Here is a 12,380-nt window from a genome sequence, read left to right on the forward strand (position 1 = left end):
GTGTTTCAATCAGCTTTCCACTCCAAGTTTCTTTAGCTGATAGTCAACACCAGATATTTTTAATCTCTTCACACTGCACAAGAAAGCATTTCTTGCTAGAAAAAGTGTAGTTAAGGTGAGTCGTTAAAATACAGCGACAGTACTCCTGTATCCCTTGGATAAATTCCTAGCAGTGCTATTGCTGGGTCATAGGGTAGGTCTATTTTTAATTTTTTGAGGAACCTTTATCCAAGGGATACAGGAGTACTGATGCATAGGGGCACTTGTACCCCAATGTTTATAGCAGCACTCTCAACAATCGCCAAATTATGGAAAGAGCCTAAATGTCCATCAACTGATGAATGGATAAAGAAATTGTGGTTTATATACACAATGGAATACTACGTGGCAATGAGAAAGAATGAAATATGGCCTTTTGTAGCAACGTGGATGGAACTGGAGAGTGTGATGCTAAGTGAAATAAGCCATACAGAGAAAGACAGATACCATATGGTTTCACTCTTATGTGGATCCTGAGAAACGTAACAGAAACCCATGGGGGAGGGGAAGGGAAAAAAAAAAAAAAAAAGAGGTTAGAGTGGGAGAGAGCCAAAGCATAAGAGACTGTTAAAAACTGAGAACAAACTGAGGGTTGATGGGGGGTGGGAGGGAGGGCAGGGTGGGTGATGGGTATTGAGGAGGGCACCTTTTGGGATGAGCACTGGGTGTTGTATGGAAACCAATTTGACAGTAAATTTCATATATTAAAAAATAAAAAAAAAATAAATAAATAAAAAAAGAAAAAAAAAAAAATACAGCGACAATTGCTGCAAATTAAGTCTGCTTATATCAAAACCATGGTTGTAGAGCTAAGGGACATTCGTAAAGGATAATGCAGGCTGTGTCACGGTGATTTTACAAACATGGTAAAATCCTTTTCTCTGTCAGGGTTTCTTAACAAACAATTAAACAATGATAATTACAATACATGCACAGGTTATAAAAGACCGTATTTGTCGTAGGATTCATACATACAGCCATGACAGTACATTCATTTGAAAGACTAAACTGAGATATAAGAACATCAATTGATTCCAAAGGATATTTATAGCCCGGATATACATGAAAGTCAGGAACTCTCTATAGGGAGTGACAAATTTACAGAAATGTACGAAACATTAAATGCTAAATGAGTTTCTCTATCCTATTCACGAATTTTTCAGTAATCAAACACTGTAATACAATATCTCAGGGTCCATATAACAAGGATTAACAGATGAAAGATCTGGTTGAAGTTTCAAATGTAGTCACTGCTGGGCTCAGCGTGCTGCAAGACCATCGGGAGAAGCAGTGTGGGTAAACTGCAAGATAAAAGGAAAGAATCAGTCTTAAGACAGCCCGAAAAGCACCTTCCGGGGCGCCAGGTGGGGCCTAGCGCGTGTCCCCCCTCCCCAAAGACCTTCCTGGCTGAAGAGATTTGAGAATCTAGAGAAAATATGAAGCATTTTGCATTATCAATGAGAATTATTCGATTGAGTTCCTACTGGCTTAAGACTGAAAGTTCCCAAATTAAAAAAAACAAGATGAAGGAATCAATCAACTATTCTTTTATTTTGTCAGGATTTTAAGTAATCTCCACTCCAAAATGGGGCTCAAACTCACTACCCTAAGTTCAAGTGTCATAGGCTCCACCTGGCCTCCAGCCAGGAGCTCCCAACAATCAAACACTGTGGCTGAGACAGGAAAACAGGATGAGAGCAGAACAAAGCCCACCCCTGGAGGTCCTCAGAGCAGGGAGAAGAGGGCCGGGCTCCGGGGCCCACACCCGAAATCTCCATGTTCAAACTCAGTGCCTCAGAGGGCAATGTGCTTCCGCTTTCAAAAGCTAATCTCTCAACTGAGAGGCCACCAGTGTCACTCATGTGAGGACGAGAATCCTCTTGGGCCTGGTCCATTCAAGAAGGTGTGCGTAAAACAAGCCAGCCAGGGCCTGTTGACCCGGGAGCTCCACCAGACCAGGCAAAGGCCAGTGCCACTTGCTCCCGAACGACCGGGAAGGTCAGCTCAGACCTGGAAAATTTCCTACTGCTCCAACAGCAATCCTGCCTCCCTACCAAAAAAGACATTAGCAGACACTGAACCCAAACTTCTTTTTTTACGAAAAGAGTGGAAATACAGTTTTCTCTGGAAAAACTGAGAACACACCAACCTCTTTAAGTGTAAGCACACAAAAACCAGAATCCTCTTAGCAGGTGTAGAGAAGCTCGTGTGTGTGTGTGTGTGTGTGTGTGTGTGTGTGCGTGTGTGTGCGTGTGTGTATGTGTGTGCGTGTGTGTATGTGTGTGTGTTTGTGAGTCTATGTGCGTCTGCGTGTCTGTGTATTTCTGAAAGTCCCTAAGTGAGCCTGCTGCGGCTCTCCTGGCTCACATGGACATTGCGCAGACAGGACACAGGGTGTCCGACTGTGGCCTGCACGGACGGTGCCCTCTACTCACCAACAGGAGGCGTCGGCAGGATTAAGACACGACTGGCTGAATCCAGCCTCTGTGGTGCAGATACTATGCCTGCTCCAAGCAACACAAGGGGCAGCGTGCAAACGCAGCATGCGGTTAGTCTTAAAATAGCACATGAGGGCACAAATACAGCCCCACACATTCTAAACCACAGCAGCAACCACTGAGGGCTCCCGGGGCACTTCTGAGTGGGGTTCTCTCCACCCGCAAGCAGCCGGGGGAGTCCCCGGGAGTTCACTCTCAAATAGCAAAGGGGCAGTAGAGGCCATGAAAACACTTTCGCCGTGTCCATCTGCCATCTTGTGAAAGAGGGGCCAGGGCTGCCCATCACATACGTAGCTCTGCAAGTGACGCTCTGAGGCTGGTCCAACGCTCTGAGGACACCCACGATGCCTAGTTGTAGTAGTGGAGAGAATACGCTAATATTCCATTAGATAGAAATGTTAAAAAAATCTCAATCACTGTGAAACTTTGATAAGCAGAAGTCAGGAGTAATCTTAGATCATCCGAGCCTGAGCATGCCACAGCATCTGAACGCCTTGTTACATATTAAGTCGGCCATTCTCCATCAGTGTTCACATTCCAACCCAAGAGCCTCCCATACCTCCGCCAAGAGGCTGGGGCAGAGCAGCACGTCACATACAGACCGGCAGCATCTTCTTTGGCTGCATAGAGGACAGAGAGGAAGTGACCCAGAAGTCTGCAGGGAGAGTCTCTGCTGACTCAGCAGGTAAGTCAAGAGTGTCTTGATCTACATTGCTATCTCTAAGAAGGTGCCCTCCTGAAGCTTCTATCATCATCCTGGGAAATTACAGGACACATTGTGAAATAAAAACCAAAAATATATAGTAAGGTTACCAGCCCTTTAAAATGACCGCACTCTGCAAGTTTGTTTACAGCTGTTTACCCCCATTCCTGACAGCCATTGGGGGCCCCCTGCCCAGATGGCTGCCCCAGGCGGTAAAGGGAGGCAGGGCCGTATTTGTGCCAGGACACTGACTGGGCACAAGTCAGGACACTCCTGGGCTGACTGGACCTGCCGCACTGTCTTTGTGAAATCACCTTCCTGCTATAGAAGATACTACCTTTTGGTTTTCAAAACAGTCTTTAAGCTGCGGACAGTGCTACACGCTAGGACGGTCCCACCACACCCTTTCACATGTCCTATTCTCGTCACACTTGAGTGTTCTTATGGCAATGAAGACAGTCTTAAGTAGTGGTGTGGGAGTAAATCAGTCCTGCTGTTGTATAAGGAGAAATCAACACTTCGTGTCTTTTTAAATAAACGACTGTAACCTTCCCCCAGAGCACAGGGCCCTGGACTGCAGAGAGACCTCCGGCCGCCCCCAAACACAACTTACAGGCTCTATTGCCAGGCTGCCATCAACGTGTTATGATGTGAAAAATATTTCTCAAGACTATCAAAAGTCAAATATCAAAAGGAAAGAAACCAAACTCCTCACCTCTGTTAAAATATTGGTTTCTCAATAGCTCATTGGTTTGGTAGTTTTTTAAGTTTTTGTAGGTACATTTATTTATTTTTGAAAGAGACAGAAACAGTATGAGTTGCGGAAGGGCAGAGAGCTAGGGAGAGAGAGAATCCGAAGCAGAATCGCCATTGTCATCGCTGAGCCCAATGGGAGGCTCAAACTCACGAAGTGTGAGATCCCGACCTGAGCTGAAAGCAAGACTCAGATGCTTAAATGATTGAGCTACCAGGCGCCCCTGTTTGTTAGATTTTCAGAGAGAGAGGGAGAGAGAAAGAGAGAACGATTGTGTGTGAGCGAGAGAGGGGCCGATGGAAAGGGTGACAGAGGACCCAAAGCAGGCTCCACGCAGACAGCAGCCAGCCCAATGCTGGCCTCAGACTCACAAGCAGTGTGATCCTGACCTGAGCCAAAGTCAGACACTCAACCAACTGAGCCACACAGGCGCCCCAAAACTCATTTGTTAATAAATTAAGAGTGAAGCTTAACTTGTAAGGTAAAATTATCTCCACATTTGGAAGAGTAGTCTGGTACATGATTCCTACAAACATAATAATCTACGTTCCTTTTTTTTTTTTTTTTTTTTTAAGATTTTACTTTCAGGAAATCTCTACCCCCAACACAGGGCTCAAAGTGACAACCTAGAGATTATGAGTCACGCTGTCCTCCGACTCAGCCAGCCAGGCACCCCCAAATATAATACTTAACAGTTAACGCAAATTTAGATATCATTAGGCCGAAAACTTATTTCACCGACCCTTTGGTCAGTCCCCATGACCAAAAGGTGGTTCAACTCCCATTCCAAGATAGCACGAGCCTGAAATCGCGAGCAAACACCCCAAAAGTTATGTCAATCTAAAGGATGACGACATATTGCACTTGCGTTGAAACCAAGACTTCAAACTCAAAACAATATCCATTGAATCCTAATAGTGTATTTTCAATCAGAGATGTTAACGTGGAGGGGCGCCTGGGTGGCGCAGTCGGTTAAGCGTCCGACTTCAGCCAGGTCACGATCTCGCGGTCCGTGAGTTCGAGCCCCGCGTCAGGCTCTGGGCTGATGGCTCAGAGCCTGGAGCCTGTTTCTGATTCTGTGTCTCCCTCTCTCTCTGCCCCTCCCCCGTTCATGCTCTGTCTCTCTCTGTCCCAAAAATAAATAAAAAAAAAAAAAAAAAAAAAAGAGATGTTAACGTGGAGTCCATTAATGGGCTTGATTTACTTATCTTTGAGAGGCAGAGAGACAGCACGAGCAGGGGAGGGGCAGCGAGAGATGGAGAGAGAGAATCCCAAACAGACTCCACGTTGTCGGCACGGAGCCCGACTTGGGGCTCGACGCCACCAACTATGAGATCATGACCTGAGCCCAAAGCAAGGGTCGAGCGCCGAATCATCTGAGCCCCCCAGGAAGCCCACAGGAATGGGCCTTTGGGGAGAGGGGTCCATGCTCTCCGGGAAATTAGACAAGGGTGCCGTGGAGGGGGATTTGCACTGGGGACACTGAGGGCATTCCCAAAGGTGTTCAGTGTTCTGTAGAAGGATCAAAAGATTCCTGATTCTCCATTGAGCCCATGAGTCAAACAGAATTCCACTGGGAAATCAGAAACAGAAGCCATGAAACTTCCACGTGGCACACAAAGTAAGAGTGTTTCTCTCTCCACATAAGAGCTAAATGCACGCCAGTCTCACGAGCCTGTGAGGGGAAGGGACAGGCAGAGCTCAGGCAGGAGGAGGCAGCACCGAGGACTCCGTGCCACACAGCACAGACCGGGCCTGGGGAGAGAGGACTAGCTGTGCGGTGAAGCTACGCGCTGCCTTGCTACAATACAGGTTGCAGGGTCTCCAGCAAGAGAGCAGTGGGCGGGTGCGGACGGCCAGGTGTCACCTGTGTGTTCTGGGTCGGGTTCTGCACCAGAAGCGCCAGGGCGGTGACATCCAAGGTCCCATCTGAGGCCATCAACGTGCCGTGAACTCCACTGTCTACGCGATTGTTGGCATCCGCTTTAAGGCCAATCGATAGGACCCAGCGAATCACTGGGTCCTTCCTCCAAACCAGCACCTCTGCCGACAGTCAACACCCATGGCCACGGTGGCTGCCGAAAGCTCTCTCCATCACAACCACACCCTGTAATGCAGGACAAGGATCTCTGCTGTGTGCCCCAAGCCTATGCTTCAGCTGCACACTCCGGGTGTTCTGGAAAACCTTCCTCCCGTCAGACAACACTGTTGGCCCCGTGCCTGGGCACCTTGTCACTTCAACACAAACATCTCAGTTCTAATCGCAAAGCCCGCTTTGTGGACTCAGTTGAAAATCAGAGAGACCTGAAAAGACTCCCCAGCATATTAAGAGACTGTGACGGGATACCTCACGTTCATGCAAAGTAACAAAGATTGCATTTGCTTTAGGAGACATGGAAAAATCACCAGATGATTCACTAGTTACTTCTGGTGAAAGACTGCTTCTGTCAACTGTGAAGAGATTTAAAAGGAAGTACACACTACAGGAAACACATTTACCCAATTCATTTCCAAGGTCTTTCACTAGGTAAAATAGCAGTTGTTCAAACGCATGGACACGCTTCAAACACTTGCAGATCCTTATTACATTTCTCTGTTACATACCTTATAATTAAATTATGTATATACACAACGTGTATCACAAAGGTTGGCTTCTGGCTTTTCTTGTGATTCACAATAACTCAATCACAGCTAGGCTATCCTTCAACTGGGCCATCCCCGCTGCCCCTTTTTCTCAAGTTTATTGATTTTTGAGAGAGACACAGACAGAGACAGAGACAGAGACAGAGACACAGCAAGAAAGTGGGGGAGTGGCAGACGAAGGGAGGGAGGGACAGGATCCAACCTAGGCTCCACACTGTCAGCGCAGAACACGACAAAGGGCTCGAACCCACGGACCGTGACATCATGAGCTGAGCTGAAGTCGGAGCCTTAACCGGACGAGCCCTCCAGACGCCCCTCGCTTCTGGATTTTCAATCGGCCCCCAGCACCGAACTCTGTGCTGAGGAACCAGAGTTACAAGCCCACATCCTGGAGGCATGGAAGACTCGTCTGCCTTTTGTGGTTAGTTACTTCCTTCCTCAGCTTTCAGACACCCAATTCCTTGCTGTGGCTGCGCCCCTCCCGGTTACAGAACTCTGCCTCCTCCGTGCGGTAAGATGGACGAGCACTGTGGCCGCCAGGGACCAGGCCTACTGAACAGGGTCCCGATTTCCCTCAAGGACTCAATTCTCGACACCACACAAGATTTTCCAATCACCTGCTCCAATGGAAACCTCAGGTGAGTGCTTCCCAGCCTTACAGTTAGAGCCCACTCAAAGACATTGAGAAATCTGCAGAATTCTACAGGGAGTAGGCACACGTATGAGGTCTCCTAACCTGTGACTGACAACACGCATCTCACAGTTAGGACGTAAACGAAGCAGTGAGGTGGTCGTTCGTAACAAGAATCGTGCCATCAAATACGACGTGACCACGGCCGTGACTGAGACTCATTCTCCCAGGCGGACATTGTCAACACTAGGCACCTTTCGTGGAGCCTTATGGGGCTCTACCTCACCGCCACCTCCCTGAGAACTTCACTCCTCATAGCCCACTGTACCCAGAAGCCTTACCAGAAACAGTCGGTTAACACATATTTTATAAGTGACGTGTATATGCTACATTCCTTCATAAAACAAGGTAAATGTGATTAAGAAAACCATAAAGAAAATACATTTACATCACTCTACTGGATGGAAACACATAACTTGCCTATAAGTGGACCTGATCTTCAAACCCTGGCTGTTCAAGGGTCAACCGTATGTTTCTGGGACTGGCCATGCGTGTCCACAGAGACCACAGTATGATCCACTCTCAGACACTGCGTTATACCTATGATAACACAGAACCCAAGTGAGCAATTTGAACATCTCAGCCCCGGAGAAAGTCACTTACACACACTCTGTGAAACTGAATCAAATGCTGGGGCAAACAACTCAATAAACGCTGTCCTCATATGACCAAGTACTTAACCCATACCTCCTGAAGATGACAAAATAAACGCAGGAAACACAGTGAAATGTTTTGGCCAATTTTTGTGACCTCTGGACTTACAAGACATACACATTTCTGGGAGCAGTGGGTGTGAGAGCCAGACGGCACTACCACGAATCTTAATGTTTTCATTACAGAAAGTATAAGGATGTGGAAGAAAACACACTGGCAACATCCAAGGGACCGAATTTTCCCAGCATGGTTCCAGGAGCAAAAGGCCCTGGAGGCCTTTTTATGTCCGTGGAGGACATAATACTGCTTTGCAGCTATAGACTATATTGAGCAAACGAACAGCTACTGCTTTCAAAACAGGTACAGCTGAAAAGTGCTCAGCAAGGTGACAAGAAACACAATGCTTATTTTTTAAAGTTTTGGTGTTTTTCAGCTTGTCCACCCAATTTGCTGAGTCCCAGGGCACCTTGGGAAGGGTTTTCAATTCAGTGGCTCCAATTCAGTGGCTGTGGGGAAGCAGAGTGATGAAAGGGGAGGTGGGGGGTGTCAACGGCCACGTGAGGTCTCCCGACACGGGGAGGGGTCTGCAGGCAGAGACACCACGGATCTAGAGGAATGAGGCCAGTAAGACCACCCACACGCTGCAAACACGCAGGGGACACCAACCTGGTCATGCAGGCTCGTCACTAGCGTGGCTGGGGTGGACCTTTTGTTTTCTGGTGAGCAACCAGCGGATGGATTTTGTGATGCCCTTCTTCTTGGGGGCGTTGTTCAGTGAGTCCTGGTTATTGCTAGTGTTGCTGAGGTTGCTCAAGGGGCCATCCTGAGAGGCTGTGGATCTGGGGGACGCACAGGAGAGCATCTTCCACGCGTGCTCGTCGCACGACACACCGCCCCACGTGATTAGAAGCACAATCCCCCAGCTTCTAGGGAGGGCTGCGCCCTGGGAGCTGACACTGTCTCCCTCCCAAGTATATCTGGAGTCCAAGCACCTTGGGTGGAGAACGCTCAGCACCCCTCCCTGGCCGTGACCCGGGAGCACGGAGGACATGCACACCTGAGCCACCCCAGGACGTGGTGCGAGTAACAGAGAGGCTGCTGGAGCTGCCTGGTGGGGGTGGGGGGAAGAGAGCATGGCTCCTGACAACCCCACAGGGCACAGTGCAGCCCAGGAGAGGAGCCCTAGGGAGCATGTCACCCAGGATCCACCGGGAGGAAAAGGCAGGTCTCAGGACTGCTGGTGTGTAGGATCTGAGCAAACGAGGTTGCCCTACAGCCACCAGCATCACAAGACTCTGGTCTTTCCCACCTGCCTTTTGCCCTGCTGGCCACACCCAGGGCACCCAGGCAGGTATCCCAAGAACACCGTGCACGTAAACTCAGTTCATTGGCCTTTCTTTGGAATCGCTGTTCCGACCCTTTCTCCCCCATGGAGAGATCAAAGGGTTCTCAGAGCTGAAAACCAGCCCACAGGCATATCTCCTACGATGCCTGTTGTGCCCCTTACTTTGTGGCGTCCCTGATGTCCTCGTGGCTGGCCTTGGGCAGTGCCCCTTGCTGCAGCCTGTCCAAGCTCAGGGACCTCTGGGAAGAAGGAGCTGATGGTACACATCGTGTCCTTGCCACACTATCTTGTGACTCTTCCTCCAAAGGCAGCAACTGTGGGGTGGAGAGGAGAGTGACATGAGTTCACTGTGCACCCAGACAGAGGAGCACAGCCCTGAAATGACAGCCAGCAACTCATTTGAAAAGCTATGAGCTGTGCTTTGTGCAGCGTCCAAAACGACTTCCTAGGATCGACATAACGCCAGGCGAAAGGGTGGATTCGCGTCCGGGCAGTGGGCCCACTGAGACCCCCAGCCCATCTGCACCGAGGGGTGTACCCTCCCCAGGACCTCCAACCACCAGGAGCCCGGCCACAGAAGGTAGAGGCGGAGACCCAGACCATGTCACCATACACCACGGCCAGCTGAGAAGGAAGGTGCTTGTTTCCTGACGCCATTCAGGGCAAACCCTGGTGAGCACGGAGCCCTCCCATGCACGATTGTGCAAAGCTCTTTGTTTGGGGGAAATGGAGCGAGCTTGTGGCCTAATCCACTGTCACTTCTGGTAGCGATGCAAGGCTGGAATCTACAGGGACGTGTGTAAAATGACAAGGCACCCAACCCCCTGACCCCACACTCGGGTCTGACTTCTGCTTCTCGGGGACATTTCGGTTGAGGTTACAAACTGACGGACTCATCGGCAGCTTACAGACAGTCTGCTCGACACGGTGGAGACACAGTGTCCCTTGGCTGCCGTCACGACAAATGAACCCCTTCTGACTCCATTTTTCCTTCTGTCACAGGTTGTGGGTCTGCGGCTATGTGGCTGTGGGCCCTGGAAAGGACCGTGGAGCCACGGACCCGCCAGCGTTATGACCCTTGACAGGTCCTGGTGGTGAGGCAGGGCCGGATCTCATGAGACACACGTGTAGGACGGGCGAGACAGGCACAGCCAACTGGGTTTGTACCAGGACCTCCGAAGCTGCATGGGGCTCGGGACACCCATGGCGGTCAGCACCAAGTGGAGCTGAGCTCAGGGAAGACACAAGCATAACCAACAATTACAGACACCTGCCTCCTCTCCTGATTTCCATGACAATCATCAGACAACAAAAGGCTACCTTAACAGGCTACAAATTATCCACAGAAAACCAAACAGGGTTTGCTTGCTACTTGCTTCACGCAAGTAGATTTCATACCCAGGTGGAAGCAAGGATATGGAGAAAACAAACGCCAAAACGGAACAGGACAGGCAGCCACACTAGCGACCAGGCTATGAGGTGAGCAGAGACGGAGGGTTCCGGGAGCACACCCTCCCCTGTGTCGCAGCGCAGTCCACACACAGGCCCCCGCCCAGCACTGGGTCCTGCCAGACTTGTGCCTATGGGCCAATTCAGTCTCAGCCAAAACGGGAGACTCCCGCAAGGCTGGGAAGTGCAATGCCCGTGCTGGCCCTGTCCGCATGGACCTGACACCCACTGCACATACACCTAGACTTCATCCCCCAAAACCTCCAAAGAGCCCTCCAAGTAGCCATCAGTGAGCTGGGGGAGCAGGCCGTCCTGCCTGGGTGTTCATCACACGACCCTCTGTTCCTTGAGAAAGGCTTGCCACAGAGGAAAAGGCAGCACGAGCCAGCAGAATGCAGGGCGTGCACTGTGCCCCGTCGCCGATGTGAGCTCCTGATCTCTGAGGACCGTGCACCGATGGGCAGTGTGTGGACACCCCAAGGGCCATGATTCTTTCGCTGTCCTCACTTACCAGGAGGGCAAGGCAGGAGAAAAAGACGGTGATTAATACACCCCGGTCACAAAACAACCAGTGACCGAACTGGCACTTGAACGCGAGAATTCAACTGAACGGACACACCATCTCTGCAGTGGAGGGGCTCCCCCAGCTGCCGCCCAGCTCTGTATCAGAGGCACGGCCCTGTCAGCACATGGCTGGGAAGGTCTGGGATGGGGGTACGATCCAGGAAGCAAGGCATCCCAGTTATGAGGCGGACTCTCTGGTCGAGGGTTCCGACCTGAGGCACGGCGCTTCCCCTGAGAATGGGCACACCCACATCATTGTCCCCTGGACACAGGAGGTGTCCTGTCCCAGTGAGGGGCACTGTAAATGGGAGAAGGGCGCCCGAGCAAAGGTGGGGTATGTGGCAGAGTGGTTTCTTGGCCAGTGTTTGCCCTGCAAAGTGTCCTCATGCACAGGACCCCGGCTCTCGGGCTCTGGTTGCACATCTGGAAATGGGCTAACCACACAAGCTGTGGCTCGCGGGGATGTCTGTGAGGGCCAGGTAACAGGATCCTAAACCACTGCACACACCAGGTGGCGAACCCGAAGAGCTCATTGAATGCTACTGGCTACGGCTGTCAAAAGCGGTTATCCCGAAATCGAAACTCTATGGCTCTGCTTCAGTAATTTCTCTTCCTAGAAACTTCTATGTCTCATGGAACTAAGTACGCAGCGCAGCGAGCAAGACACAAACGAGAGACAACGGCGAGCTCTGGTGGCCGTCGCAGGTACCGTGGAAACCGGCCGCCACGCTCGAGTCCCCAGTGGCTCCTGTACTTCCCCGCACACGCCAGCCGCTCGTCCTTACCCAGCTGTGGTGCTCACTGTGAAGAGACGGGCACTCTCCCCCACACCACAGACAAACACGGCTAGGTTGCACTACGAAACCCTTTCGCTTCCTCCGATGCTTCCTTACATCACTAGGCTGACAGAGGCATGCAAAGAAAGGAAGAGAAATCAGATTTACTGCACACTAGGAAGTTAAAATTTCCAAGACAAAACGAGCAAACATATTTTAAAGAGAACAACAGGATGGATATAATTGAGAGAAGATTTAGAAACA

The 12,380-nt window shown here is 50.2% G+C and overlaps 1 long non-coding RNA gene across 1 annotated transcript; it reads right to left on the reverse strand.

Moving 5' to 3' along the window:
• Window positions 1-803: 803 nt before the first annotated feature.
• On the reverse strand, window positions 804-9,637 carry LOC131492650 (uncharacterized). The gene is made up of 3 exons (XR_009252211.1): window positions 9,490-9,637; window positions 8,649-8,821; window positions 804-1,340 (listed from the first exon to the last, which is right to left on the reverse strand). It is a non-coding gene; the product is annotated as an uncharacterized LOC131492650 (long non-coding RNA).
• Window positions 9,638-12,380: the final 2,743 nt, after the last annotated feature.

The sequence above is a fragment of the Neofelis nebulosa genome, chromosome 13 (assembly GCF_028018385.1).
Source record: "Neofelis nebulosa isolate mNeoNeb1 chromosome 13, mNeoNeb1.pri, whole genome shotgun sequence".
In the NCBI taxonomy this organism is placed as follows: domain Eukaryota; kingdom Metazoa; phylum Chordata; class Mammalia; order Carnivora; family Felidae; genus Neofelis; species Neofelis nebulosa.